The sequence below is a fragment of the Solanum lycopersicum genome, chromosome 12 (assembly GCF_036512215.1).
Source record: "Solanum lycopersicum chromosome 12, SLM_r2.1".
In the NCBI taxonomy this organism is placed as follows: Eukaryota; Viridiplantae; Streptophyta; class Magnoliopsida; order Solanales; family Solanaceae; genus Solanum; species Solanum lycopersicum.
Window position 1 is genome coordinate 29,701,687 of NC_090811.1, and position 25,484 is coordinate 29,727,170.

Consider the following 25,484-nt stretch of genomic DNA (forward strand, 5'->3'; position numbering starts at 1 on the left):
CCTCATTGATGAGATTGGTGTTGTAACCAAGGGTTATGGTAATTGTAAATGCTGCATGCTAAGGATATTAGTTGATTTTATGATATTATCTGATATATACTGTTTTCTATTTTGAGTTGGCCGATGATATCTACTCAGTACCCGTGTTTTGTACTGACCCCTACTTTTATGTTTTCTTCTTTGTTATTTGTGGAGTGCAGCAAACGTACCATCGTCTTCAACTCAACCGCAACTCTAGCCAGTCTTCGTCACATCGGATCTTCAAGGTGAGCTAATGCTTCTAGCTTGGACTGGATCTTCTTCCTCATGTCTTGATGCCTTGAAGTTCCGGCATGGACTAGCTTTTACTTGTTTTAGCTTTTAGAATACTCTTAGTCTAGTAATTTGATCATAGATGTTCTTGTGATGATGACTTCCAGATTTTGGGGATAATAATAGTTATTGATTTTATTAATGAGTTTAAGTCTTCCGCATTACTTTCTGTTGATATTATATTGAAATGTTAAGGTTTAGATTGGTTGGTTCGCTCACATAGGAGGGTAAGTGTGGGTGCCAGTCGCGGCCCGGATTTGGGGTCGTGACATTGTGCTCCATAGCAAACGTTAGCTAAAATTTGCCAGCGTCTCTCTCCCAAAAATCTCGCTCCCCACTTCTCGCTCGCCGCTCTCGCTTTATACACAGAAGTGTATAATACTGTTTCTATTTTGTATAAAGCGAGAGAAAATTGTATATACAAATGCAAAAATATATATCTCCGTGTTATACACTTAATTATACAATTTACAAACACTTTACTTCAAATATTACAGAGAAAAAGGCCAACGAATTGTACAATTGCAGTGAAATACAATTTTCTCTAGCTTTATACAACAGAAGTGTATATATTGTGTTTCTGTTTTTGTATAAAGCGAGAAAAACATATATCTTCTTGCTATACACTTATAATTATGCAATATACATACATTTTAATTCGATTCAACTGTATGCAAAATAAATTATACAATTGCAGCGAAATAGGCCAGCGAACTATACAATTGTATATGTATAGCGAATATACTGTTTTATGTTTGCTATGGAACGCAATTATGCAAATTTTGCTATAGCATACAAATATAATTTTTGTTGTTTGCTATATGTGAAAGTTGCCCAGTTAAAAATGCTAAAAAAAAATACAAATCAAGGCAACAATTTATTTAAAGAAAAATATAACAAAAATTTCAGAAAAAGTTTAAAAAATAAATAAGTATCTATTTCTAAGAAAGATGTATCCACATTTTCTATTTTAGATTTATTATTGCATATCGATAGAAATTTTTGGAAGAAGAAATGATCCAAAATTTTTAAAAATGACAAATCAAATTATGTAAAAAAAACATATGTATTTCATATAAAGTTATCATAACTAATATCTTGAAATAAATAAATAAATGAAGAAAAAATTAATTTAAGAAATTAAAATGGTATAAATAACACCAGTTATGACATTAATAGGATTGATGAGAAAGAAACTAAAGATATCATCTTTTAAATTATTTTTTTAGAATATATATTTAAATTTTAATTAAAGAATGATAAGGAAAAAACTTTAATTAAAGATATAAAAAAATCAAGACAAAATAAAAGAACAAAGAAATGAGAAGAAAAATGAAGTTGAAAGAAATAATATCTAGTTTCCTCTCCTTTCAAATTATAAAATAATTTTTGCTTATTCTTTCCCTAATTTGATACGAATTTCATAAATAGAAATTCTTTCTCCAAATAATTATTCTTACCCTTTGAAACACTGATCATCCTTCCTATAAATTTCTCAACCAAAATGATTTTTTTCTCTCAATATATATTCCTTGGTAGGTGGAATAATTTTTCTTTCATCAAAAAGTCTTTCATTTTGAAGAGAAATATTTGTTACATGATCTTTTCAAACAATTCTTCTTACCCTTTGAAACACTAACCAACATTCTTTTATATTTTCTTAACCAAAATAAATTTCTATCTCAATATATATTTCCTTATAGGAGGAATAAACATTCTTCCAAAAGTCTTTCATTTTGAAGAAAAATGTTTATTACATGATCTCTTTCTTTAAATCAATACCTTCAAAAGAAACTTGAGATATCATCTCTTTCTCTTTTGTCAAAAAAATAACATGACCCACAATTTGATGGACATTTTAGCGACAGAAGTTGATACCATATATTCATCATCATCTTCAAAAGAAGAAGAGTCAAACTGAAGAAATTCTTTGTTGTTTGTTAGAAATGCTTTTTCTTTTCAATTTATAGGCTAAATAAGTACAAACTGTTATGAAAAATGAATAGTTTTTTTTAATCTTTTCATCTTTCATTTATTTAAATGTACATTAGTGTGTAATGGATATTATAAAGGGCTAAATTAATTGGGTATTTCATAAATACTTTCACTATTTTGAAAATATAAATAAAAAATACAAAACAAATATGAAATATCAAAAAAAGTAGCAAAAAATAAATAGAGATGCTGGCTATAGAGAGCTGCCACATAGGATCGTTTAGATTCAGCTTTATATATATATATATATATATATATATATATATATATATATATATATATATTTGTATTGGCGAATAGTCACCACTTGCAAAACATTCATAAAAAGCACTTCCCTCATTCTCACATCACATTTTCAAGAGCCAAGAATAATTAAGTGAAAACAACTCAAACTCAAGAAGTAACTCAAACTCCATTAGCTCCTTCACATGCTCATTTGACTCATTTGATATTTTTTAACATTACCACTTGTAACACCTTGAAAATTGGTGAATGGTTTTGATGATGAATAGTTGCAGAAAGTTATGTGGTACAAATTTGGACGAGTCCACCTATAGTTTGTACAAAGACATAATTCCTGTATGTGGCACTTGTAGAAAAGATCTTGGAAAAGAAACAATGTCAAGTTTCAAATAAGACCTATAGACAAATAGAAATGTTTGTAGAAAGTTCTATGGGGCGTAGGAAGTGCACGTACATAGTATTCCATAATTGGTGAAAAATTAATGAAACTTGATTCTATAAAAGGGTCAAAGGGTCGTAAAAGGTCCTACGGTCCGTTATTGTCCGTAGTCCATTAGTCGTAGAAGTGAGATAGGAGTCTAGGGAATTTTTGTAAGTAGGCTCTCCTTATGGGTCGTAGGTGGTTCCACTACCTATAGGAAGTGGTCCGCGGAAATTAACCCTAAAGTTGGTCTCTTGTTTTCGACCTATGGTTGGCCACTACGGTTTGTAGAGTATTCTATAGATTGTAGATGGTACTCGTAGAGTCGATCCAACAATTTTTTAATGGGGTTAGTTCATTATTTTGCTACCCCTTCTAAGTCTAAATTCCAACGTTTTTACACCAAATCAAGGTTCTTATTGGTTTAGTTTTTCCCTGACACTCTAATTAATGGTTTCAAGACTTAGAACAAAGATGTAAGAAGAGAGAGCTAGGATTTCAAGCGTCTTCTTCATATTCTCCAAAGTTTCTCAAAAAATATTTTTCTTCTAGGTTGAACTAAGTTCGTCCTCATGCCTTACATTTAAAGTCAATCAATATGAGTTAAACCTCGTGATTCTATCCAAAGTTCCATGAAATTCTAAATTTAGAGTGTATTTAGTACGGAGGAAAACATTTTTCTTTCCAATTTTTCCATGTTGGTTGGCTTAAATATTTGGAAAATGTTTCCCAAACCAACTCATTTTTCTCCAATTTAAGAAAAATGACTTCCCTTCAAAAATTGACGAAAACAATTTTCAAAACTATACTTCATCCTTAAATTTTTTTAACCCTACACATACCTCATACCCGACCCTCCCATTCAAAGAAAAATTAAAATTTTAAAATTTTATTTTTTAAATATCAAATATATTTTATCCCTACCACCACCGCCCCCCCGCCCCAAATAAAAACATATAAATAAATAAATAATTTAAAATTTTGAAAAATGTTTCAAATTTTAATTATTTTTTACCTCACTCAACCCCTACCAACCCTACTCCATACCCCCTCCCCTCCCAAAAAATTGCTTTTGAAAATTATTTCAAAAATTTTATTTATTATGGCACCCCCTTCCCCACTAACTCTGTCAACTAATTTTGTTTTTTTAAAAAAATAATTTTGGAAAATATAATTTTTTATTTATTTTTTATGTCACCCACACCCCTAACCTTCCTTACCCCCCCCCCCCCCAGACCAACCTGTCAATTTTTTTTCTAAAAAGAACTTGTTGTTGAAGAATATATCAGATTTTGAAAATTTTCATTTTTTCTGCCACCCCTGCCCCAGGTCATCCCCGTCAATTTTTTAAAAAAAGAAATATTATTTTTGAAAAATATTTCAAATTTAATTTTTTTTATTCTTACGTCATCCCGTACCTCTACCCCCACCCAAGCCAGTCCCGTCAAAATCATTTTTTTGAAGAAAAAAATAATTCTGGGAAATGTTTCATAACTTTAAAAAAAAATAATTTCTTACGCCAATCCCACATATATGCACCTCCCCTCCTTGCCACCCCACCTAGGCCACCCATCAATTGTTTTAAAAATTGTTTTTGAAAAGTATTTCAATTTTTTTAAAAAATCATTTTTATGCTACTCCTCCTTCCCCCTTTTGTCAACCCCCCCCCCCCACCTTCTCCCTCAATTTATTTTTTAAAATAAAGTGTGTGTTACACTTGCTAATTACGTATAAAGTGACGAATAAAATGATGACATTTGTCATTCGTATCAAAAGTAATTTTTAAATGATTAATTTTTAGAAAAATTAATTAATAACAAAAGCCCCTACCAACCCCAATTGTCTTCTCCTACACCCTCCCTCCCTAAGATATTTACTCATTTATTGAATTTTTTTCATCTTAGTTTATAGAAATTCACTCTCCCTCATATTATTAAGATGAGTTTCTTTTTAAGCTCACTTCCCTACAAATATTAAATTCTTCCAAGAAAGAATTTTATGAATAGATTTATTATTACATTTTAACAACATATTACGTCATTTTTCTTAAACCTTTATCACAATGGATGAAATTTAATTTGGGAAAATGGTGCCTTAAAATGGGAAAGAAGAAGCAAAAAAATATTAAAAATTAACTAGAAAACCCATTTCACGCACATGTGAATGATTGTGTTGAAGTAGTTTACTGAAGAGATAAGAGATAATTTTATTTTAAGGTATTTATACAAGCGGGTGGATAAATAAGAATCTGGATAAAATCGATACAATCAATCTAAGATATAAGTGAAGATGTTTACTTTATGAATAAGATAAAACAATAGAAACTAAACGTGTAAATAAGGAATAGAAATGATAAACAATCACTCTAAGATATATCTCTACCTCCGCAAGATAGTAAATCGATAGATATGCCAATCTTGGAACATAACAGCTCAAAAGATCCACTTGGAAGAGATTTTGTAAGAACATTAGCTAATTGGTCCTTCGAGGAAACATGAGAAACCCAAAGAATACCTTGTTGGACTAATTTACGGACAAAATGATAATCAAGTTCAATGTGCTTCATGTGAGAGTGGAACACAGGGTTAGCACAAACTTATGTAGCACCAAGATTATCACAGTAGATGACTAGGGTCTTAACAGGAGCACCAGACAACTCCTTGAGAAAATTATGCACCCAACGACGTTCAGTAGTGGTAGAGGCAAGGCCCTGTATTTTGCCTCCGTGGAAGAACGAGCCATAACTCGTTATTTCTTAAAACTCCATGAGACTGAATTAAAACTAAGAGATACAACTTAGTCTGTAGTAGACGAGCGATGATCGCAATCACCTACCCAATCAGAGTCAGAATTAGGAAATTTCTCATTGACAAATCCAGGTGGCTGAGACATGTAAACTTCTTTTGATAAGTGCATAGAAATGCATTATTGACATCTAATTTCCTAAGCATCCAATCTTTAGAGACCACGAGTGAAAGTGTTCATAACAGGTGAGTAGGTCTCAGAATTCACAGTGGGTTGTTGAATATAACCTTTAGCAATGTAACCATCCGAGCTTCATAACGTCCAACGTTACCATCTAAATTATATGTAACACCCTAGAAATTTTATTGAACTAAGACTCAAACTGTTCATTGTAGTGAGTGAGATTTTACCAAACAATCAAAATTTTATTAAGTATTAAGGTCACTTCACTGGATTTAGCAACAAGAGTTCCAAAAAGAACTAAATTAGAAATAGCAAAATTTGAAATTTGGAGAGTTAAGTTAAGTATGAGTTTTGCGTCAACTTCAAACGACCATAAATCCTTGCACATTATGAGTTAGGTATTCTAAAAAATACCTTAAGTTATATCTTCAAGTTTTCTAGGTTTCGAATTCGGATGAATGAGGTATGACCATTTGAAGTTAGGTTGTCCAGTTAAGGAAAGTTAGTCAAAAATAGTGAGGGGTATTTCAATATTTTCCTTATCCAATCAGATTTAATTAGTTTTTAGTAATATATTTTGGGTCTAATACTTTAGGTTCAACTTTATAATCTTAATGTACGCCTAGGGTTTTAGTTGAGAATTCAACAAGAGACAAGAAGAGAAAAGAGGAAACGATGAAGACGTTCATTGACGTTCTTAAGTTTAGTTGAGGATTTTCTCCATGGATTTAATCCCTAAGAGGTTTTTAAGCTTCCACAATGTTGGTTTAGTTCAACCACACACCAATCATGCTATTTTTCAGCGAAATTTCATAGTTAAAGTTTAAAGATTAGAGTACTTGATAAGTTCTTGAGAGGTGGGGTTTTGATTATTTATTGAGATTAAATTGAGTAAATTTATTGTTTTTTTTTAGTATATTAGAGTGTAATTAAATTAAGTAATCGAATCGAAGTGATTGGGGACGAAACGGTTTGATTTTAGAGGAGTTAGGGAGAGAAAACGAGCAAGGATATACGACAAATTTTCTGGGTTGGGGCCCTGCGCGATGCGCCTGCCAGAGCACCCCAAACCCTTATCTTTACTTCAGGGTCTAGCGCCCCGCGCCAATCATATCCCTAGGGTCACCTGCCCCATCCAGTTTGCCTCCGGTTTCTCCGTTTGAGTTCGTTTAAAGTGCACCTTCAATCATTTTCAATTCTAACTACTCTAACCTACTTCTAAGCACCCAAAATAATTCCTAACATGATCATAACCTTGAATTCATAACTAAAATTCAAAGTATAATTGAGGGTTAAGTTTGAGAATTCTTTTTAACATTCTAAGAAATCCTTTTGAGTCCTTTGTGGAGTCTTCTACAACTTTCACTACACCATTTTAGGCCTCCGGTCACTCTATTAAAGTATAGCCTAAACTAGAAAAAAGGGTGACCTTAAATAAAAGGCTACATTTTTGGACTTTAGGCAACACTTTTCCAAGGGTACCCAAAGTGTTGCCTTATCAGCTACGCAATAGGTCCTGTCTTGTAACTTTTGTGGGGAGAAATACTCATGTAGACTTGGTTATCCTAGAAATGGTTGACTTCGATGTAATTCTGGGTATGACTTGGCTTTCTCCGTAATTTGCTATCTTAGATTGTAATGCTAAAACGGTGATGTTAGCCAAGCCTGGGACAGATCCGTTAGTGTGGGAGGGTGACTACACTTCCAATCCGATGCGTATCATATCCTTTCTTCGTGCTAAGAAAATGGTTAGTAAAGGGTGTTTAGCTTTCTTGCCACATCTCAAGGATGAAACTACCCAAGTACCTTCGATTGAATCGGTTTCGGTGGTCCGTGAGTTTCTGGATGTGTTCCCTGCAGATCTTCCTGGTATGCCACCAGATAGGGATATTGACTTCTGTATTGATCTTGAACCGGGTACTCGCCCCATTTCTATACCCCCTTATAGAATGGCTCCCGCGGAGTTAAGAGAGTTAAAATCCCAACTTCAAGAGTTGTTGAGCAAGGGCTTCATTAGACCAAGTGCATCTCCTTGGGGTGCTCCGGTTTTGTTTGTGAAGAAGAAGGATGGGAGTTTTCGGATGTGCATAGACTACCGGCAATTGAACAAGGTAACCATAAAGAACAAGTATCCTCTTCCTCGCATTGATGACTTGTTCGATCAGTTACAAGGTGCTTGTGTCTTCTCTAAGATTGACTTGAGATCCGGTTATCATCAATTGAAAATACGGGCAACGGATGTGCCAAAGACTGCTTTTCGAACAAGGTATGGGCATTACGAATTTGTAGTGATGTCTTTTGGTCTTACGAATGCCCCTGCTGCGTTCATGAGTTTGATGAACGGGATTTTTAAGCCATATTTGGATCTCTTTGTGATCGTATTTATTGATGATATACTGATATACTCTAAAAGTAAGAAGGAACATGAGGAGCATTTGAGAATTGTATTGGAAATGTTGAGGGAGAAAAAGCTTTATGCCAAGTTCTCTAAGTGTGAGTTTTGGCTAGATGCAGTGTTCTTCTTGGGGCACGTGGTTTCTAAGGATGGAGTGATGGTGGATCCTTCTAAGATTGAGACAGTGAAGAATTGGGTAAGACCTACTAATGTGTCAGAAATAAGGAGCTTTGTTGGGTTAGCTAGCTACTACCGCCGATTTGTCAAGGGATTCTCTTCCATCGCTTCCCAATTGACGAACTTGACTAAGCAGAATGTTCCATTTGTATGGTCAGACGAGTGTGAAGAAAGCTTTCAGAAGCTCAAGACTTTGTTGACTACCGCACCCATTCTAACCTTGCCCGTAGAGGGTAAGAACTTCATTGTTTATTGTGTTGCATCCTATTCTGGTTTCGGTGCAGTACTAATGCAAGAGAAGAATGTGATTGCTTATGCTTCGAGGCAATTAAAAGTGCATGAACGTAACTATCCAACTCATGATTTGGAATTGGCTGCGGTAGTGTTTGCATTAAAGCAATGGAGACACTATTTATATGGGGTTAAGTGTGAGGTCTACACGGATCATCGTAGCCTTCAGTATGTCTTTACTCAGAAAGATTTGAACTTGAGACAGAGGAGATGGATGGAGCTACTAAAGGACTACGATATCACTATCTTGTATCATCCGGAAAAAGCGAATGTTGTGGCAGACGCTTTTAGTAGAAAAGCGGGAAGCATGGGAAGTCTAGCTCACTTGCAAGCTTCTAGACGCCCATTGGCTAGAGAAGTTCAGATTCTGGCTAACGACCTTATGAGATTGGAAGTAAATGAGAAGGGAGGATTTTTAGCTTGTGTGGAGGCAAGATCTTCCTTCCTTGACAAGATTAAGGGAAAGCAGTTTAATGATGAAAAATTGATCCGGATCCGAGATAAAGTGTTGCGAGGAGAAGCTAAAGAAGCGACAATTGATGAGGAAGGTGTTTTGAGGATCAAGGGAAGGGTATGTGTACCCGCGTTGATGATTTGATCAACAGTATTCTGACAGAGGCTCATAGTTCAAGGTATTCTATACATCCTGGTGCAACCAAGATGTACCGTGACCTAAAGCAACACTTTTGGTGTAGTAGAATGAAGCGTGATATTGTTGACTTTATTGCCAAATGTCCAAACTGTCAACAAGTAAAGTATGAACACCAGAGGCCCGGAGGAACACTTTAGAGAATGCCCATTCCTGAATGGAAGTGGGAAAGGATTGCAATGGATTTCGTGGTTAGTCTTCCAAAGACATTGGGAAAGTTTGATTCTATTTGGGTAATTGTTGATAGGTTAACTAAGTCTGCTCACTTCATTCCGGTCAAGGTGACTTATAATGCAGAGAAGTTAGCCAAACTTTACATCTCGGAAGTGGTGCGATTGCATGGGGTTCCACTCTCCATTATATCAGATAGAGGTACGCAGTTTACTTCTAAGTTTTGGAAAACATTGCATGCGGAATTGGGTACTAGGTTGGACCTTAGTACTGCGTTCCATCGTCAGACCGATGGTCAGTCTGAGCGAACGATTCAAGTGTTGGAGGATATGTTTCGTGCATGTGTGATAGAATTTGGTGGTCAGTGGGATAGCTTCTTACTCTTAGCAGAGTTCTCCTACAACAATAGCTATCACTCAAGCATTGATATGGCCCCATTTGAGGCACTATGTGGGAGAAAATGTAGGTCTCCCATTGGGTGGTTTGATGCATTTGAAGTTAGACCTTGGGGTACTGACCTTCTGAGGGAATCGTTAGATAAAGTGAAATCTATTCAGGAAAAAAGCTTCTAGCGGCGCAAAGTAGACAGAAGGAGTATGCAGATCAGAAGGTTACAGGCTTGGAGTTTATGGAGGGTGAACAAGTCTTGTTGAAGGTTTCGCCAATGAAAAGGGTGATGCGGTTTGGTAAGCGAGGTAAACTTAGCCCAAGGTATATTGGTCCATTTGAAGTACATAAGCGAGTAGGGGAGGTGGCTTATGAGTTAGCCTTGCCTCCAGGGCTGTCCGGAGTGCATCCGGTATTCCATGTGTCGATATTGAAAAGATACTATGGGGATGGAAACTACATTATCCGTTGGGATTCAGTTTTGCTTGATGAGAATTTGTCTTATGAGGAGGAACCTGTTGCCATTCTAGATAGAGAAATTCGCAAGTTGAGATCAAGGGAGATTGCATCCATCAAAGTTCAATGGAAGAATCGACCCGTTGAAGAAGCCACTTGGGAGAAGGAGGCAGATATGCGAGAAAGATACCCACATCTGTTTACAGATTCAGGTACTCCTTTTCGCCCTTGTTTTCCTTCTTGTGATCGTTCGGGGACGAACGATGGGTAAATTGGTATCTATTGTAACGACCTGTTTAGTCGTTTTGAACAGCAGATTTTATTTCTGGAAAACCAGGCTGAGGCGACGGACCCCACGACGGACCGTCATAGGCACGACGGACCGTCGCAGGGTCTCGTTTCAAAACACTTAGAAAATCTGAAATTGGGTACTAAAAATCGACTCTCTGAACTTCGTAACGAAATGGCAGGACGGACCGTCACATGTGTGACGGACCGTCAAAGACTCTTTGGTGGAAATTGAGTCTCTGAATGTTGCGACGACCTGCAGGACGGACCGTCGCAGGCACGACGGGCCGTCGCAGTTTGCGTAATCCCAGTCTGGGTCGGATTTCTTTATACGTTTTAAGGGACGTTTTTTACTATTCCTGCTTTAATTATAAAGCTAGTGGGTTAATGTTAATAAGTCTAATTACTTGGGGGTTAAAAGAGGTAACCTTAAGTTAATTAGTGGGTTAATAATGTCATCTTTTATTCTTAATTATATACTAATTAGGGTAAAAGAAAGAGGGTTGGAATAAAGAAAATAGAAAGAACAAGAAGAGAGAGAGAGGGTCGATTGAGAAGTGGAAAGCACAAAGCTTTGGAGAAAATTTGCTTGCTTGATCACTAATCTTCGGTGGAGGTAGGTTATGGTTTCTCTTACGATATTCGTAGTAAACTCTTAATAGCGAATGATATGTATTAATAATATTGTAAACCCTGCTATGTGCTTAATTGTATGCTTGCAATAATGTAATTATATAATTGTGATTATATAAGCATGATGAAGTTATTGAATCCCAAATCTTGCAAAACCCTAATCTCTTTGTTAATGATGAGGCCTTGGTATAAAAGAAGGCGTGATGAACTAAAATAATGAGATTGATGATGCCTTGGTAAGAAAGAAGGCTTGATGAATGGATAGAAGGAGATTAGGGGATCGGGTGTCACGAACCGACACGTAGATTTAGGGGATCGGGTGTCACGAACCGACATGTAGATTTAGGGGATCGGGTGTCACGAACCGGCACGTAGATTTAGGGGATCGGGTGTCACGAACCGACACGTAGATTTAGGGGATCGGGTGTCACAAACCGACATGTAGATTTAGGGGATCGGGTGTCGCGAACTGACACGTAGATTTAGGAGATCGGAGTGTCACGTTCCGACACATAGTAGTAGGGGATCGGAGTGTCACGTTCCAACACATAGTAGTAGGGGATCGGAGTGTCACGTACCGACACAAGAGGATTAATGAATATGAGGGAGCGGAGTGTCACGTAGCGACACAAGAGAAATAAAGATAATGAATCTTGAAAGATGTTAATATACTCAATCTAATGAACATAATTCCCAAATGAGTACGGTATTGAGGCTTGAGTCCTCATGTGTGAACTTGACGGTAATTGTTAATGATATAGTACTTGCTGTTGCTACATGTTGAGTATCATAGTTGATTTTATGATATTACTTGGTATATATTGATTTCTATTTTGAGTTGGCCGATGATATCTACTCAGTACCCGTGTTTTGTACGGACCCCTACTTTTATGTTTTCTTCTTGTTTATTTGTGGAGTGCAGCAAACGTGCCGTCATCTTCGACTCAGTAACTCTAGCCAGTCTTCATTACTCCGGATATCAGGGTGAGCTAATGCTTCTAGCTTGGACTGGATCTTCCTCTTCATGTCTTGATGCCTTGAAGTTCCAGCATGGACTAGCTTTTATGTATTTTTAGCTTCTTAGAAACTCTTAGATTTAGTAATTTGGAGTAGATGTTCTTGTGATGGTGACTTCCAGATTTTGGGGGTTGAGTTTTTAGAAGTTATTGAATTGGTTTTTATTAATGAGTAAGTCTTCCGCATTACTTTCTGTTGATATTATATTAAAATGTTAAGGTTTAGATTGGTTGGTTCGCTCACATAGGAGGGTAAGTGTGGGTGCCAGTCGCGGCCCAGTTTTGGGTCGTGACAAGAAGGAATAGATACACCTATAGAAATATATTTAGCAGATGACAGAATTATACAACCTATAGAAAAAAGTATAATAAGTGCAGTAAAAGGTAAGTTAATATACCAAAAATTTAAATTTATAATAAGTGCTAATTACTAAGTAGCAATTAATGATAGAAACATAGATAAATCATTAGTATTATATTGGAAAATGTCAGGAATAGAGCTAGCACCTGAAAGTAAAATATTTACATCCACATATAAAAAATTATATGTTTTAACAACAAAACATAAAATAACAGCAAAAAATAAAATAAAAAAGATAAAAATAGAAAACCCCTTTGAAAAAATAGTTACGGTTATAGATAATAATGACTATAGTTATAACGAAATTGATATAGAAGGAGACTTAGAAATAGTACAAGAAAGACTAAGAACATCAAAAAGAATAAATAATAATGATATACCACAAACATCATCAAAAATAAATACTTCAAATAGTTCCAAAAGAATAAATATAAGTTCACAAGGAACAATAGAAGAAGAAATAAAACCACACCATTATTATATAACAGGAATAATGGAGCAAAGAAAATATTTAATACTAATAAATACATGACAAGAAGAAAACTACATTACAAGAGAATTAGTAATGGAAGAGAAAATAATAACCACGGAACACTCATGTCCAGAATTACCAAAAGTATTAATACATATTGAAGAAACAACGGAACAAGAAATAATAATTGGAGGTATACCAATGATAATAAATTTTAAAAAATATATCAAGGAAATGAAAATATAACATTAGGAATAAAATGGCTAGAACAAGTAAAACCATACAATATAGAGGATAAACAACTAACGATAAATTACAAAAATAAAAAAGTCGTAAAAAGGAATTTAATGTAAAAAATATGAAAATATATATACTCACAAAGATAATAATAGAAGGATATTATAACAGATATTATACACCAATGATAGATACAGAAGCAGAGGCTAATAAATGTAAATACAATTGTTTACCACAAGAAAAATAGAAAAAGTTAAAAACACCAATAGTAGTAACAGGATTTAATAATGAAGGAAGTATGATCACGTATAAGGCAAAAGATACAAAAATACAAATATGGGAAAAAATATTAACTGTAAACGAAATATATAATTTTGAACTAACAACAAAGGATATGTTATTAGGAATGCCATTTTTAGAGAAATTATATCCACATATAATAACAAAAACACACTGGTAGTTCACAACACCATGTAAACAAAAGATAGGATCAAAAAGAGTAGGTAACAAAAGAAGAAAAACAATGGAATGGATTAAAGGTAGTGAAAAAATTACACAAAAATTAGAAAATATAAAAGAGGAAGACCCTAGAATAGAATTAATTATATTTTCCTTAGATAAAGTTAAAATAATCCAAGAAAAATTAGAATTATTATATGATAAAGATCATTTAAAAGGATGGGAAAAACATAAAATAGAAGTTAAAATTGAACTGATTGATGAAAATAGTATAATAACACAAAAATCATTAAAATATAATTTTAATAATTTAAATGAATTTAAAATACATATAAATGAATTACTAAAAAATGGACATATACAAGAAAGTAAGTAAACATACAAGTCCGACATTTATTGTTAATAAATATAGTGAACAAAAAAAAAAGGAAAAAGTAGAATGGTCATTGATTATAGAAATTTAAATGCAAAAACTAAAACATATAATTATCCAATATCAAATAAAATATTAAAAATAAGACAAATACAGGAATATAATTACTTTAGTAAATTTGATTGTAAATCAAAATTTTATCATTTGAAATTAGAAGAAGAATCTAAAAAACTTACAGCATTCACAGTACCACAAGGATTTTACGAATGGAATGTATTACCATTTGGATATAAAAATGCACCAGGTAGATTTCAACATTTTATGGATAACTATTTTAAACAACTAGAAAATTGTGTAGTATACATTGATGATATATTATTATATTCTAAAACACAAGATGAACACATAAGATTACTAGAAAAAATTATACGTATACTACAACACTCAGGAATAAGTTTAAGCAAAAAGAAAGCAGAAATAATGAAAAAACAAATAGAATTTCTAGGAATACAAATAGATAAAAATGGAATAATATGCAAACGCATATAGTACAAAAGATAATAACCTCAAATGAACAATTAGATACAAAAAAGAAATTACAATCCTTTTTAAGATTAGTTAACCAAGTAAGGGAATATATACCAAAATTAGCAGAAAACTTAAAACCATTACAACAAAAACTAAAGAAAGACGTAGAATACCATTTTGATAATAAATATCAAACACAAATACAAAAGATAAAATTATTATGTAAAATATTAACGAAATTAAATTTTCCGGATGAAGATAAAAAATTTATTTATAAAGTAGAAACTGATACAAGTGAAAAGAGTTATGGAGAAGTATTGAAATATAAATATGATAATAGTAATATAGAATATCACTGTAGATATTATTCATGCACATATACGAATACGGAAATAAAATGAAAAATAAATAGGAAAGAATTATTTTCTGTATATAAATGTTTATTAGCATTTGATCCATATATTGTATATAACAAATTTATTGTAAGAACAGATAATACACAAGTAAAATGGTGGTTAACCAGAAAAATACAAGATTCAGTAACAACAAAAGAAATTAGAAGTTTGATATTAAATATATTAAACTTTACATTTACAATTGAAGTAATAAAGACTAACAAGAATGGTGTTGTAGTCTACTTATCAAGACAAAGCTACTCAGACTGACAACAAAAATGAAGATACAATCGAAGAGCTACTCAAAGTCATTACTACACTTTGTAACAAAGTGAACAGAATGGACAATGAGATACAAAAGCTAAAGACTAATGAAGATAACCTGAAGTCTAAAGCTAATATAAGTCAGCAACATGACTATAAAAATGTGGAGCTACATCTATCGGAAGACGATAAAATTCCAGAGATAAAAGGAGACGATGGGAACTCCCTAAAACCCATAACGTTTGTTTAAATACAGCTGTAGGTACAAGCAGGAAAGTTAGTAAGAAATCACGAAATACAAACTTAAACCAATTATTTATAAAACCATTTACCCAAAACACACAAAACATATACCCACAAACCGCAAACTTCTACATACGCAGTTAGTATACAGAGTGATAAAAAATCACACAATCATATATTGAAAACATATATAAGATCCAAACATATTTAAATTGAAACCTCAAATCCACACAAACCAAAAACCCAAACGAAGATTATATAACCCAAAAACTACAAGGATATAATAGATTGATTGCACAACCTAAAACTAGTTCAAACTTAGTAAAAACATGTTACAGCTATGGACTACTAAGTACAGTATATACATACGACGAAGAAGAAATTACTGTAATACCAGAGTTATACAAAGCATTTATCACATATAAAAGAGTTACAAGAGGAAACTTGTTTTTATATCAAGTTTTATACAGCACCAGCAAAGATATTGTATGAAGAAATTAAGTCACCGATTCAAGTTATCAAGATAGGATTAACAAAAGATATGATATACCAGAAGATATTGGACATCAAAACAAAATACCAAAAATAGAAATACCAAATTTTTATGTCAATAAAAGAATAATTGGTATATCAACTATTATACAGGAGTTAGCACACAACTATTTAAATGGAAACGCTATATGGAGTTATTACGCTAGAGATCAAATTATGATATATTCAAACTCCAGAGAGTTAAGAAGAGCAGATATGGATGAAGTCCAGCGATGGATTTTGTCACTATTAAAACCAAAAGAACAACCTACGACAAGAGCATTGAAAAAAGAATTTATTTCAGAAGAATTATTAACCAAGATATTGCAAACTTATTGGACATAAGTATCCAGATCACAGATGCTCTAAATGCCATGGAGAAGATAACATAATACCAGATGTTGATTTGGAATAAGGACAAGGAGATAAATTTGCAAGATAAGATAAGGATGAAGAAAAGAAAAAGAGATATGGTAGACAAAGAAAAAGTGACAAAAGAAAAAGAGACATAAAGATAGAAAAGATGGCAGACAAAGAGATAAAAAATAGAAGAGATAAGATTCCTTTGTACAGTACTTTTGCTTTTTTGAAAGGCCAATGTGTATAGCTGGCCATTTGTAAAGTTTTGTTCAAAAGTCGTAAAGTGTACAGTAGACGCACTTATGTGCAGGCTTAGAATTTAGTATATATAAATTGTCAAATTGTAAATGAAAGGCAGGCAATGCCAAACTAAAGTTCAAGTTAATAAATCCTCTCTCAAAATACAAAGCTCTCTCAAAGACACAAACTAAGAAAAACATATGGAAAAATCGAAAATACAATCAGATATCTTAGATAGCATGACAAATCAAGAGGCAAAGGTATATTGTTTATTAGATATGCAGAACTAATTTCATATATTCTTGAATATCATATATATGATTGAATAAATTTATGTTAGTTATTATACACTAGACATATTTGAATCATGAATTCTAGTTTGCTAGTAAACGGGAAACAGGGAGAAAACTGCTAGACTATGTCATCCCACAGTGGAAACCGGTAGGCGAGGGATGTCTTAGGAGAGTACACAAGGTTGAGGCGCTGATAAACAGTAATTATCCGCTAAAGTACGATGCTAATAGTGACTAGAAAACATGATAACGATAATCTAGTTTATAATAAACTAATATTAATTTAATTACATTATGATATGATAGGAAGAAATAACTGAAGAAAAACCTGCATAATAAAAATAAACATGTTTACAATGTACGATGAAATAAGAAGCTATAAAACTTTGATTTTATATATACTTAAAGATATAGAAATTGATGACATAAAAAGAGTTATATGGGAAAAAATATTTGAATATGATTTAGAAAATATATTAAATCAAGAATGGTATAAAATAAATTTACAAGAATTAGAAATAGAAAGAATAGATATATACGATTTAGAAATAGATTCAGATTAAAATGAACTATTACTATTTAGAACATTGGATAGAAACTATGAAAAATATAAGATTATTAGAACAATTAATACAATAGAATTTAAATATGTATCAAAGAACCCAAGATATATTATATATGGAATATTTAATAAGCATCCTTGAAGAAATAATTAGATTAAAACAATTATTAGAAGAAATATATATACCTTAACTTATCTTAACTTATGATGAATTCCGCACCCCCAAAAATGTATATCTTAACTTATCTTAACTTATGATGAATTCCGCACCCTCCTAAAATGTATATCTTAACTTATGATGAATTCCGCACCCCTAAAAATGGTATCAGAGCTATGAAAAATAAAAACAAGTATGGTATCAACAGAAAGATAAGAAAAATAAAAAGAAAATTAGACAAATTATATCCAAAATATAAAGAACTTAATATTACAAAAAATGAAGAATTAGAAGAAATGGTAGATATTATTTCTAAATTAGAATATAAATATATTAAATATTTAAAAATACGATGAATAACGAATATAAACAAGAACTTAATAAAATAATTATTGCAAAAAGAAAAGAATTAAGACATAGAAAAAATAGACTAAATAGCAATATATTTGCAGGAACTTGTGAAAAATCTATAATAGCACAAAGAAATACTATTTTATATTTAGAAATACAAATAGAGATTCCAGATTTCCTGTTTCCAGATTTTCCAATTTCAACTTTTTCAGATTCCAACATTACCATTCAAAAGGTCCTTTTGTGGTCTGGAGAGTATGAAAACTAACAATATCCATTTCTTAGTCAAAAAGAAATCAATTCCAGAAGAAAAAAGATTAACAATAATTGTCATACTGATGTCTTTATCAACTTTTAAGATATTCAGTTCCTTAGAATACAACCATTTGGATTTTAGCTTCAGTTTGGCTACCTAAACCATCTTAGCATGTGGACGACACACCACGTAAAAAACAGACCCACAAACAACTTTATAACTTGTCCGACCTCTATCAATTTCACAGACGAGAGACGATAAATAACAAAAACGACATACAAAACAGCTAATTAATAATAAACATTTAAAGAGTATTTCCATGTCATGTTCATATCATTAATACATCAACTTCAACTCCACCATTTTGAACACACAAAATTGTGGAACCTAAAACAAACTTCCACCATCTTGTATCAAAATTCACAAAGGTATAAATTGTCAATTAGTTTATACCTTTGTGGTCCTTTGTGGTCTAGAGAGTACAATATTGAGGTATAAATTGTCAACCAATGAAAAAGTGGTGACATTTGGAGGGGATTCAGTGAAGTGTGTTAGCTACTATCAGCAAGGGTGTGACACAGTGGATCATACATCATTCAGGGTCAAGTATTTGATCGTTAAATACATATATCACCTGCTCAACACCGTACCATATATTCAGTGTCCTATGCAGTGGACAGAAATGTGAATCTTTTAAGAGTTAACTAATCAATGTAAATCTTTCAATTGTATTCATACATACATAGAAGCTAACAGTAATGCTAATTTTATTAAGAATCATTAAATCATTAACTACTTCACAAAAATAAGTTTTAGAAGTCACGCGTAAGTTATCAGAATCATGTGTTATGAGATGATAAAATTTTCTTACATAGTCATTGCACTTATGCTATGCCAAATCAAACCTTCAAGCCTCCACAAATGTTTTTGAAAGTTTATGATACTACCAAGAAAAAATAAGTACAATTAATACAATAGACACAATTAAGAAATAAAGTTACTAATAGGATAGACACAATTAAATGAACTAATCAAGATAAAGAAATTCTATCGAGAAACAGGTTCAAGTTGTAAACAACATTTTAAAGAAGTTCAAATGCTTTATTTAGAAGACCAAAAGTACAATATATTGTGAAAATGACTTGTATTTCGTAGAAAACATGAACTGTAACTGGCCAAGTCTAATTGACAAGGTACTATTTGCTTTGGACCTAATTAGTATTTAGTGGTATCAGTAGAATGCACTCATACAGAATGTACATGATGAGATCACTGTTTTCAAAAGCATTCTACAGTATATATATATATATATATATATAAGACAGAAAGGGAAACAATGGATTATCGCCAAAGCAATTGGTGCCCAAATATAAATCTTCGAGCCTCTATTCCTGGAATTATTGAAGTAATAAAGTTGAGATCAAGTCAGCTAAAAGATGATTAAGAAATAATATTTGCAGGTTACTCACTACAGGGGATTGATTACAAATTTACAATAGTATGGGAATATAACATAGCAAAGGGCTGCAATATTAGGCCACTCCAAGATAAAAAACATATTAAAAGAAATGTTCCATATTGAGGGAGAGAAGTCCACAAAGAGAGGACACAACAATAAATCAATAATATGACAAAAGCAATTGAACATATGAACTATAGTCAATATCCTCTGAGCAAGTTGAGAATAAACAACTGATAGACCTTTTAAGATAATAAGCACAAAAGGTCATAAAGCAGACATATGACCCTTGCTAGTTGTTATCCATCTACAGATATGATATTATTTTCCCACGTGTTGGATAGAATTAAAGCACATAAGATAACATTAGGACCATCCTAGTAAGACTATAGAAACACGAGGATGAAGCCACTAAAGAAGCTTTTTTGGCATGGGAAGCCTTACAGTAATTTGATTACTATACCCTTGGTGAGAAGAGAAAACCATCATGATAATCTTTGTTCTATCTTCTCTAATCTTCTCACAAGATCCTACGTAATTCAAATATTACCATAAGTGATCTGCATATCACTTGCTATTCACAACTAGTACTCTTTTATGGCAATAACTGCAAGAGGAAATGCTCATGTAAGTCATGAGGCTTTTAGTTTCCATAGAATGTTAAGTGAAGTCTTTGTGTACCTTATATCTTCAAATCACAATTGCTACCCTTATTAATACCGCTGACAACCTGCAAGCATAAATTGAAATGATACATGTTAGGTTTTAGTACACATGTAGCCTATAGGAAAAGCTCCAAAACAAACTACTTAGACATCTGTAGCATGGTTCATCATAAGTATCAAAAATAGCTCCAATAGAAATCCCTATTGGCAAATTAATTTCTAGCTAGTTATCACAAGTATCAAAAACGGGTTTACATAGCTAAAGAGGACCAAAAGATTTACAAAAATTCTGATCTCCCATTGTTTCTTTGAGTGGACCTGATTTAGTGAACCTAATAAATATTCATACCATACAGAGGCATCATCAAATACAGGGTAAGTTTCTATACACACATATATCCATCAAACAACCCACAAACACCTTAAACTATTTATTATACTAACTGCATACACAGGTTTCCAACCATAAAAGCTGCCTTAGGAACAAAGATAAAAAAAATCTTTAAAATAATCACAGACTCTACACTTACCCACTACTATGCATCTCAATTCATTCACATTACATGATAATACAGACGCCTCATTACCGGAAACCATAAACAACATATTCTGGTTGAGAAATCATAACTAAACACAATATCTACTTACACGCAACATATCATATGCACAATACTTATTAAAACATTTTAAAATCATTTTCTATGGAGGATTGTATAACCAATGTGATGATTCCTTTATGGAGAAATGTGCAGACGTATGCGTTCCAACGCGTACACAAAGAAGTATTAGCAGACTAACCATCTGGCACAATACAAGTACATCTGTATTCTACATTTAGCACCTCGAGAATGTTATGCTATATTGACTATTTCGAGGTACTTGACTGATTGTCAGTGTCAAGTGTTGTAGTTGTGCTGTTAGTTTGATTAGGCTATCTAGGTGACTTCAGGAACTTTCTTTTATTGACACATCAGGAAATCGCAACAATTGCAGGAGCTAAAGAGAGATAGGAATATGCCTGTGATAAAAATTTGCAGTTGCAATTGATTGAAACATAAAGTTATCTGATCTAAAATACCACCTTAAATTTTAAAAGCTTGCTTTGATGTGAACTTAGTGCAATAAAAATACTCATAAAATGCTACAATGCATCCCTTGGGAGCATCTGGCAGTGTGCTTATTTGGCTATATGATTTTCTTTTAGAAAGTATTGAATGAAGACTAAAGTCTGATATTCTTTTCACAGAAACTAGAGATTCATATCTTCTCCACAAATAATTAACCAGAGTTCACTACTTCCAATTAAAAGCAAGAATAATGAAGCTGAACCCTTATTAGTTGTAGACTTGGAAACCAAACTAAATCATTTAATTGCAGGCTACTTTGCACAACTAAATCAAAAGCAATTTTTTGGATGATAAATTAAAATATCCCTTGGGATAAATACCGCTATGTCTATGTCCAAGTTGCGCAAAGTCCTTCACCTTCGATACTGCACTTTACTTCAACAACATACATAATCACATATACACATAACCCTGTATACGGTACATGAGTTCAGTATTTGTGTATCCAATACATATAATGTCTACCACCAAAATTATGTGACAGGTTGATAAAAGACATGGAATTTTGGCCCTCCTAACTACACACGTCAATAGTGCAGCGTCATTCTATGGTACGAGGAGCGGACAAAAAAAAGTAAAAAAATCCTAACAGTAGTGCGTTCATTTACGAAATACGTAAAGGTATGTTCGGAAGTTCTCTTCAATTTTTTCAAGGTTTACCCATGTTTACAATAGTGTCTTCATTTACTTGTATCTCTAAAGAAGAAAAATCTTGTCTGCTCAATATACTAAGGCTAGCTTTGACATTTAGATTTTTTTCAATTTCTTCAAATACTTTGGAATTTTAGCTATAACAGCCCCAAACTAATCAATTACTTCTAAACACAAAATAAAAATTCAATCAATTGATTGCTTTTAGTACTAGATGATTAGTAGAGAGTAACAAGGAATTTCAGCTGTACGATATTGGTACTTACGCTTGACAAAATTGGTTCTTCAGCTTACGTTCTTCAGCTCAGCAACAGTTCGTCCGCAAGAGCTAAGCTCAGCTCAGCTCTTCAGTCTTCTGCTTCCTCTCTTCGATCTTCAGTATCTACTCGTCTATTTGAAGTTGTAGAGAAGAGAAATTGTGTGGATTTTTCATATAAGAAGGACCTGCAGCTACCGTTCTGGAGAAGATAAATAGCCCCAATTTGCTCTCTGATTCTTAGATAGGAAAGTTTTTAATAATGTTTTATCAATTATTTTATTGGCCAATAAAAATATGGGAGAGCGATTAGAAAATGTTGGAGAGAATCTAATATTTTACTGAAATTTTTTAGTCCACACTTCTAAACTGTTGTTTTTACAATTATAAAAATAGGACCCTTTAAAAGTGTGGTCATATATATAAATAATTATTGCCATTAATTTCATACTATGACAGCGCTTATAAAAGTGTAGCCTATACCATTAAAGGGTACACTTTACAAGTATTGCCAATATTATTGTTGACAAAAGTTAAATTTTAGACTACATTTTAAAAGTGTTTCCAAAAATATTTTAGGCAACATTTTTCAAGCGTTGCTCAGATTTAGTGTGCCCATAGGCCTAAAAAGGTGTAGTGTTCTAGTAACTTGTTTCAATACTTGAGCAATTGAGTGTATGAGAACGAAGAGAATGTATTCATAAGTCTACCTTGTCATCTTGAGATCCTCCATGTCATTACACAAAACTCTTGAATTCATAATTCACATTCAAAAGAGAGAGTTAAGAGTAGAGTTCGAGAAAGATTTTGAGTTCAATAGTAAATTCTTTGAGGTAAACCATTTATTTGAACTAAGTTTTGAGGAAGTAAGTATGAGAATGATAAGCGTCGTATACATGAGTTTCTTAATGATATTTTGACCCTTAAGTCTAGTCATTCATGCCCATAACATCCTCATGAACTCCAATTAGTTGAGTACCTTTGAGATAAATAGCATATTCAAGTCCTAAGTTTTGAGTAATAAGTTCTAAGCCATTTGATTTTATATTTATAATCATTGGACTATTACATGTTATCCATGAAGTCTTTGAGTTGAATTGTTCATGCCATAATTATGCATAAACCATAGAAGTCGAAAAGTCTTGAGATAAGTAGTGTCTTTCAGTCCTTGAGTTGAGTAGTTCATGCTCATAATTTCGTATGAACCTCCAAGTTGAATATCATGAAATCATCCATAAACATGAGATCATGAAACTTGAATCCATAATCCAAGTCAAGGAAAGTTAAGATCAAAGTTAAAGAAATTAGGAGTTAAGTCTAGAAGTTACGAAGTAAGTCAAAGCAAAGTTCTTAAGTTTCAAAAGTCGTATTAAGCATTTTAACTTCGTTTTAAGGATCAAGTTTCGAGTTAAAGTGAAGAGTAAAAGTTGAAGTCATTCATTCAAGAAATATACGAGAACTAAGTATTCTCTAAGAGTTGATTTAAGATCAAAAGTTTCAAGTTAAGTACAGAGTAAAGAACTGAGTTCATTTCTCAAAAGTCATAAGGGAACTAAGTATTCCCTAAGAGTTACAAATGTTTTCACATTTTGAGCAAGAAAGGAAGATAGACTTCCAACAGAGCCTTTGGCTAGTTTTTAGTAAAGAGGAATCTATGATTTCCAAGAGAGCTTTTAAAGCTAAGTTTGAGAAATTACCTCAAACTAGAGAACAAGTTTTTAAAACATATGAGCTAAGTATTTTGGGGTAGTATTAAGCACTAATATGGGGACGCGAGTTCATATTAACTCAATCCCCCATAAACCATGAGGCCAACATAGACGGAAGAAGGGTCATACTTTTTAGATGATTCCTAAGTGCTTTTTTAGCATAGACTAGTAGATCCACTTAGTAGTTCAAGTTCTATGCTGACGGCAAGGTATAAGATGGTCCTCTTGCAACGTGAGGTATGACCTTGTACCATCACGTAGGCTCATCGTAATTGTTGTCGGTTAGAGAATCTCCTTTAGAAACTATATTACTTTATTATATAAGTAAAGTTGAGTTTGTTATTGCATTTTCTTTAACGAACTAAGTTGTTTTTACTATTTTATAAAGCTTTTTATACATAGCATGTGTACCGTTGCTTTATATTGAGTTGAATATCCATAGTCGAGTATCATATCTTTGAGCTTAGTATTTAATCTCTAAATGAGTATCTCATTCTTGAGTATGCTGAGTTGAGTAAGTTGAGTATTCTTGAGCATTCCTTGAGTTTCAAGTTTGAGAAGAGGTAAGTATGTATCCATTTTTCTATCAAGTATCAAGCTTATTTTATGCTTTAAAATTACCCTTACATGCTCATACATTCCACGAACTGAGTTAATTGGCCTGCATCTTTTGATGATGCAGACACAGGTATTCAGGATCATCAATAGAAGTTTCGTTGATACATCGAAGAGTTCGAGTTAGCTATGGTGAGCCTCCTTACTTCCGGAGGATTTCATTTACTTTTCAGTTTAGTTAAGATGTCGTGGGTCTTGTCCCGACTTTTCTGTTTATCAGTTAGAGGCTTCATAAATAGTCAATATAGTTGAGGAGTCTGTATTAATCATTTATTTTATTAAATGTATCAAAGACTAAAGTTGTCTATTTTATGGCTAGTTGAATATATTATTCTTATTAAAATTTGTACATTTGATTTAAAACTTTGTAAAGTTGATTTTATTAAATTTCATTTCAGTTAAAAACTTTTGTATGCTTAAGTTAGTCTTACGCTTATAGTCAGTCAGGATAAGGGTTCGCTTGGGGACCAACAATGGTCTTCAAGTGTCGAACGTCCAGGGTGTAGACTTGGATTGTGACATTATATTTAACATGAAATACCCATTTTGGAGTCCACC

The 25,484-nt window shown here is 32.9% G+C and overlaps 2 long non-coding RNA genes across 8 annotated transcripts; one reads left to right on the forward strand and one right to left on the reverse strand.

Moving 5' to 3' along the window:
* Positions 1–15,327: 15,327 nt before the first annotated feature.
* On the reverse strand, positions 15,328–22,913 carry LOC104645175 (uncharacterized). Of its 7 annotated transcripts, none has more exons than XR_011213387.1 (5): positions 22,613–22,913; positions 20,585–20,633; positions 19,316–19,387; positions 17,867–18,011; positions 15,328–15,707 (listed from the first exon to the last, which is right to left on the reverse strand). It is a non-coding gene; the product is annotated as an uncharacterized lncRNA (long non-coding RNA). The 7 variants fall into 7 exon arrangements; XR_003244819.2 differs by lacking the exon at positions 17,867–18,011 and adding an exon at positions 20,348–20,510 and having other exon boundaries at positions 22,613–22,874; XR_011213384.1 differs by lacking the exon at positions 17,867–18,011.
* Positions 16,937–25,269, forward strand: LOC104645176 (uncharacterized). Its single transcript, XR_739034.4, has 3 exons — positions 16,937–17,085; positions 22,180–22,316; positions 24,994–25,269. It is a non-coding gene; the product is annotated as an uncharacterized lncRNA (long non-coding RNA).
* The last annotated feature ends 215 nt before the right edge of the window (positions 25,270–25,484 follow it).